This window comes from Pteronotus mesoamericanus, unplaced genomic scaffold, assembly GCF_021234165.1.
Source record: "Pteronotus mesoamericanus isolate MK-2021 breed Mesoamerican mustached bat unplaced genomic scaffold, CSHL_Meso_final contig_347, whole genome shotgun sequence".
NCBI lineage: Eukaryota > Metazoa > Chordata > Mammalia > Chiroptera > Mormoopidae > Pteronotus > Pteronotus mesoamericanus.
Genome location: NW_026555137.1, coordinates 2,646,678 through 2,653,879, shown reverse-complemented (window position 1 = coordinate 2,653,879; position 7,202 = coordinate 2,646,678).

The window sequence follows — 7,202 nt, the reverse complement described above, 5'->3', positions numbered from 1 at the left end:
AAAATAAAATCAAAAGTAACCTGTAAAAACAAATGATTGGGGTCAAAATGGCAGGTGACAAGAGTGAGTGCCCACTTCCTTGAAGGAGGTCAAAGCAGCTCCCCCGGAAGGGCTGGATGAGCACAGGTGTTCCGACGCAAGGCTGCCGAGCGGGGGGCCTGGGTGAGGGGCTAGGCACACGCGTCTTATTTCCAGAAAGCAGACAAGGGCGAGCACGCACCACGGTCATCTTGGCGACAGCTAATCCAAGCCAGATGAAAATACCTCAATCTCGGCTAAACAGGTCAGAGACAGCCAGAACACAGGGCTCTAAGTGGCAATGCTGAAGACCCCCTGCTCACCAGACATGTGATATGGGACAAGGAGCCGCAAGCTGAAAACGCAAAGGATTTTGATTTCGACGTGGATAAAGAATTCTATGAAGATAATGTTCTATTTTCTAAACATGGGGAGGTTTAATTTATAGTAATTCCTTATGTAGGTTATAAAGAATTGTGTGTGTGTTAAATGTTGACTAAAAAATAATCAACAAAACAAACAAGTCAGCAAAACAGAACCAGAGACATGGAAATAAAAAACAAACTGAGAGTGGCCAGAGGGGAGGGGGGAAGGAGATAATGGGGAAAGAAGGGGAAGGGTCGTCAAGACATACAAATAAGGAACAGAAGGACCTGCAGGCGAAGACAATGGGGAAGGGGAGGGTTGAACGGGGGAGGGAGGGGCAGGGTGCTGTGGTGGGGGAGAAACGGAGACAACTGTAACCGAATGCCAATAAAAAAAACTGCAAAAAGGAAAGTGTCTAAAAGGTTTTTTAAAAGGTAGAATGAAAAATAGGAGAGAATGGAACGAATCTGTGTATCTTTGTATGTGGGTTTGAATAAAAAGCCGTCGAATAGAATGAAACTGCTAAATAAGTGACTCAGACTACAGTGCATTATCGCTACGAACACACCCACAAATTACTAAAGTGAACACATCCGACGACGCTGCGAACGGGAAGGATTTGGGGGACGGGGCCCCTCAGTTACTGTGGAGAGGCAGGGGTGCTGGTGTCGGTGTCGCAGACGCTCCTCGGCGGCGCGCACTCAATCCGAACTCATGCATTCCCTCCGGCTTCATTCCTAGGTATATAGTTTAAAAATGTAAATTCATGCGCACCGAAAAACACGTAACATGTATGAAAAATGCCCATAGCAACACACCTCATGACGGTCAAGAAACACCCCCGTGCCCATCAGCTGTTGAATGAATCAAGAAACCGCGATTCAGTCACACGGTAGAATATCATCCAACAATGGGAAAAACCAAGCGCCGCGTGAGGACAACGCTCCCAATTACAAGCTGGGTGAAAGAAGACCCAACGGAACAGACCGTGCAAGGCGGCATTGACACAGTGTCTCCAGCACCTGCCTTAGAAGTCAGGCGAGTGAGGAGGGACGCTGGGCCTGCTAGGAATTGCTGTTTAATGAAATAGGTCCCCATTTCATGGGTCTTGAGTGGATAGGATTTATGCTCGTTTGTTTCTAATATTTTAATAAAACATCTTTCTCCCCCGAAAAGACCTTGCTAAATAGGCTTGTAATCCCTAGCCTAAGGTAAAGAACAAAATGTATTATTGAACGCATGGCCATGATTCAAGATTCAAACGTCCTTTCCACATAAGTCCAAACCTTGATACCAGCAGGTATGGAAGGAAATACAGGCTACTTTCAAATGGCTCCTTAATTCAAATGGGATTGTTAAAAATATACATGCCTTCTTTCAATTGGTATTATGCTATCAGTAAACAAATGCTTTTACTAAAAAACAAAATATATATATAAAATGACCTTTCACTTTTTTGTGTCTATGTGAAATTTTATTTACCAAGGAACTTCTTTGTTTTCTGTGTTTTTAAAAAACAGGCGAAAGTAATCTACCTGTGAGAACCCGGGTAACAGTGACCCCACAGGGAACAATGAAGAGGCTTCCAGAATGCTGGTCGTGGACCGTTTTTGCCATTCATACGCCGCTTCCACTGCTGAATTAGCATTTATAAAATTAATGCTCTTTAGACATGCGATTTGCATGTTTCGTATCTCTGTTATAATGCAATACATTTTATATTTTTAAAAAGAGTAGAAAAGCAAGATCAGAGAGATGAGATTAGTGGAAGACACCAAGGCTGTTGACATTTCCTACACCTCTGCGTGACATGACATTCCAATGGCATGCCTTCTTTTGTAAATTGAAAAGCTTAATAAAGTTAGATTTAAGTTGGTTAAAAAAAATGAAAAGTATCCTATGGCATCCAGGGAAAAAAATCATACAAGAGAGAATAATATGAATAACATTCAAATATTGCACGTTACCAAGTTAAAAGCGAGTAAAAATAATGTTTATAAAGTCCTCATGAAAAAAAAAAAGCAAGCCTTAAGACATTTTATACTCAGTCAAGTTGACATTTTACTATAAAAGAAATTCATGAATATGCAATAAATCAAGGAAGAATCCAAGAGCCTGTCTTAAAATTTTGATTGTGAAATGCAAGGGGGAAAAAATATCAAAGATGAGTCAAAATTAGGACCTCAGTCACAGAGAAACCACAGCCAGAAAACACGGGCAGTGAAAAAAATAGTAAATCCGCTTGGATACAAAACTAAGATTTGAAGAAAATGGAAAACCTAGTTATAAAATTGAATGTAAATGTTAGACGCAGAGAATAAAGGTGAAACCTGACGAAATCAGGAAGGAGTGAACGGAGAGGGGCTGGAGGCACACACGAGGGCCACCTTCGTAGTTTTTATACGGCGAGTGCGCGCATGGAACCTGCTTTGGACAATGAAATGGGAGTTGAAGGCAGCCGCGCGTGTAAGACATTGGAGACGACGCCTGGGTCTTTCTCTGCGTCTGCGAGGAGCTGTTGGGCTGAGAGTGTGTATTACAAGATGTCCGGGAGTTCTTCCCCCCCGGATTCCTCGGGGTCCTGCCTGGGACCGAACTCCCTTCTGCTGTTCGGTCACTGTGCCCAGCCCACGTCTCCCGGAGTCGCAGGCACAGCCGGCTCACACGGCAGCCCGGCCCGCGAGATGCCCGGAGCTTTAACTGCGTCCCCGGCCGTGGGCCGTCTCCCCAGATGCCTGATGCCCGGCCCAGGAGGGGAACGGCGTCCTCCAAAATGCCAAGGTCCCTGCAAAGCCTTGCCTGCCCCTCTTTGTTGTTCTTGGAGGCTCTGTCAGCTCGCACCCTTGCGATCCCAGCTCCTGGAAAACACGCATCTTCACAACCTCCCGGCGCGGCGCCTGGCCTCGAATTTCCTGTGCGTTCGGCGTGCACCTGCCGCTCGCAAAGCCCGCAGGGGCCTGTGGCAGAGATGGGTCTCTGCCGCGCCGTGACCTTGGGGGTCCCGGGGAAGGTCCACGTTGTCCCTCCCGCGTGAAGGCAGGCTGGGCTCAGAAGCGTGTTACCAGAAGCGTGTGCTCATCAGGGCCTTGTCCTTGAAGTCTTTGAAGATGAAGCACTTTTGCACGAACGCTTGTGTTAATAACTTAATAATATATTAATCACTTAGGGTAATAACATATTTAATAAATAATAAAAATAATGTATGTATACAAAATAACCTAAAGGAAGCATCGTCACTTCTTATTAGACAATGCTTCCCAGGTAATTTAACATATCTAATAAGCTTAATTAATTTAATATTTCTAATAAAAAGAGAGAATATATCTTTAGAGATGTTCCAGGGATCCTCCTAAAGAGCCCCAAGTTAGTTCAAGGTCAATAAGACTTCATTTAAAATTTAATTCTGGTGAAGTCTGTAATAAATGTCAAAAGATATAAAACGCCCAATTAAACAGGATCATAGGTCATGGTGAGAAAATATTTAGTTACTCATTTAACCAAAGTCACAATTAAAGAAATCAAAGGCAAATCCAGGGTGTTTTACAGTTGTAAAAAAAAAAAAAAAAACCCCAATAAACAAAAACTTCGCCCTTTGAATGGAGAAGAATCAGTTTTCCTTCAACAATCTAAGACTCGATAAAGCAAACGGGAAACACAGGAAATCATTGTCATAAAGCACAGAATCGCTGTTTCCTAGACAGATTACGCAAAAGGTAAACATAAGCCTTTCACAATCTTATAAAGAACAGAACAAGAGTCCAAGAAAACGGTCCTATCAGCAAATGAGAGAGAATTAAGTTTCAGTTTTACATAAATATGCTATTAACATGAAAGCTAATTTTTAAGACAACCAAAGAGAACTTTCTTATGAAGTAGTGTTGGCAACATCCTTGGGTCCTTGGGAGGCAGAAGAACCTCACGCAAGCGCAGTGTGTCCTGCTGAGCCTCCTACACCTCCCGACGCCGGAAAGGCCCCTTAACCTTCGCTCCAGACTTCAGCCATGAGTCAGACACTCTCTCCCGTGGCCCAAGCTTTTCCCTGATATTTGTGGAGAAGACTTAAAATGTGTGTATTTCCCCTTGACAAATAACCTTATGCAAGATTTGGACAGATTTGGGGCCAGGTAGCTTCCGTGCAGCACTCTGTGTTTTAAAAGGCCTCTCTCCCACCTTCCACCCCACACCTGATTTTTCCTTCACTCTCTGTGGACAAAGTTTTAGTTTTTGCCCGCGGTGTTTACATGTGCCAAAGAGACGAAAAGATTCACAACTTCAAGGGGCAGAGCAAAAGGATGTACCGTATCTCCTAGGAGTTTGGGTGGGCACATCTCTATTATCAGGAGTCTAGCTGATTGGTATTTAAACTCTTCCTTTGTTTTAGGGATGGGAGAACACGGAGTCACTTGTTCATCTCATGGACCAATTCTAAGAGTTTTCTCTGTTCAGGGCAAAAACTGGTCACAAAGTTTGGGAGTCACACGCGCTTACAAGAGTCAGAACGGCGGTCAGCCAAGTGTTTACACATCTAACCATGCAACCAGGCAGCCTGGGTTCGAATCTGAAGTAGGCCACTAAGTCACCTGCATAAAAAGGGGGTGATAGAGCCAGTTTACGAGGTTTATGAGGGAATTAGAGTAGATAATGTATTTAATACAGCGCCTCACACATAAAAGTTAATCATCAACCAGCCATAGTTGCTAGGTCAGGGAGAGCATGAAGCAGTCTCAGCGGAGAGGCAAACAAGGGACTTTTGCTCACAGATTCTTAATAGAGGCTTGAAAAGTCTCCGAAAGGTACAGCGAGGCTGTGTGTGGACCCCTGGGATGGGAGTGTGGGGACCAGGGAAAGGGGCCAGGAGAAGAGGAGGGTGCAGGGGAAGGAGGCCCGACCTCCCCACAGGCCCCCGGCTCCCAGGCTCCCCGGCTCCCCGGCTCCCCAGCAGGCCGAAGCAAGTTCCAGGGAGATGGTAGTGCTTGTCCTCCTCTTCCTTTAAGAGGCTGGATTATTTGAAGAGCTTGCCATCTAGTTGAAGAAAAGCACCTAATAAAATAAGTGCAATAAATAAGAATGGAGGCCCTTGTGTTTTCATTTCCTCCCAAATAGAATTAAAGAGAATGCAGAGACATTGTTCTTTGCTTTCCTATAAGTGATTACATTAGCTGATGCCAGCAGAGCAGCAGCGCCCGCTGGGAAGAAGCGAAAGCACGGGCGTCCTGGGAGGGAGGAGAGGGCCCCCCCCCTCGCCCCCGGCATGGAGGGCACTGGGTTCACGTGGCCCTTCACCTCGGTCCGCGCTTACCTGGGGTAAGCCGCACACTGTTTTTCACGGGACCAAGGAGGAAAGACGAGAATTCCCTACGTTCTCTCTGGATCAGATGTAGAAGAACTGGATTTTTAATTTAACTAATTTAAACTTCAACAAGAGTAAGTGTGTTTGTGGCTGCCATTATAAACAAGGGTTCAGAAGCCAGAGCGATCAATGGCCTATGACAACCCAATGACAAAAATCGTTATTCAGTGATTAGCTTCAGGAAATATTCAAAGTACAAAGCACCGTCCCTTAAAAAGATGTCTCTAGGACTATATAAGGGGCCTTAAGGTGTTATAGATGTCATAGACTGACCTTTGCTGTTACCTGTCGCTTTTAATACTGCACGTAATCAAGAAAGATCCGGTGTTTTGGGATGTCACATACAGTTTGGATGGACCACCTAAAAAAGGACGCAGACTGAGAACAAATATTAGGTTTGAAAGCAAGTATTGACTTAAAATTAGAAATTAGAAGTGAATTATTGCCAATCACAAAGTCAAAAAATTTACAAATACCATAGACATTATAAAAACCAGAAACAACCTAATATTTACATTAATTGTCTGATACCTTTAATTTTTACACTTTTGGCTGAATTTTGGATTATAATCTCTTCAGGTGACACAGTTTTTCTAATATTTACTGTATGGAGACAGTAGAATAATAACTCAGTCTTTTCTTTAGCATGTGTGATTTAAATCTGTGACTTGTTATTGAAATATTGAAAAGATCTTTCAGGTTCACAACTCATGATTGTACTGTTCTATAAATTGTTAGGATTGTTGTCAAGTTTTGGAAAAACTCTTGTCAACTTTTCTTGATATAATGAAGTACCAAATGTCAGGGCATTAAAAGGCTTTTTGTGCTGGGATCAGTATTAAATACTCTTTGAGCCGAGGTGCGTAAACTAGCTTGCCCTCGACGTCGTTGCCGAGACAACGGTGTCACGGTGTCTTCGCTGATGTCATTGCCTCATGCAGACAGGAGCAAACCCCCATCCTCGCCTCACCTAAATTGCTATGTGTTTGATGACGATCGTTTCCATACGTTAACAAACGTGTTTCCTCTTCATTGCCCGTACAGCTCCGGTCCCGGGCACCACCGAGCACGCTCACATGCGTGTGCGGTGTCCTCAACCGTTGTGCCGCGGTGCCGACGGACTGCGCACACGGGTGACAGGCATATTCCCAGGGGCCAGTCTTACCCTCGCAGGGCCCCGGGTTCCCACGTTGTTTACCACTGTGATTGCGGAGTATCCGTGACGGGCCGCAAGCTGGGCGGGTTCTCGGCCTGACCTCCCGGTTGAGTCCCGCGCCTGCCCCGGGCTGCCTGGTGTCAGCTGGCGCGGTGGAAGCGTCATGGGAGGCGAGTTTGTGCTCTTGCTGTTAAGACATCTTTTCAGTTTTTACGAAAACATCATAACCATGAAGAAACATCACTGGGGTTGCTTTGAGGTCCTCGGCTGTGTCTGTTCGAATGAGAACTCCTGAGGCTACATTTCATTAGT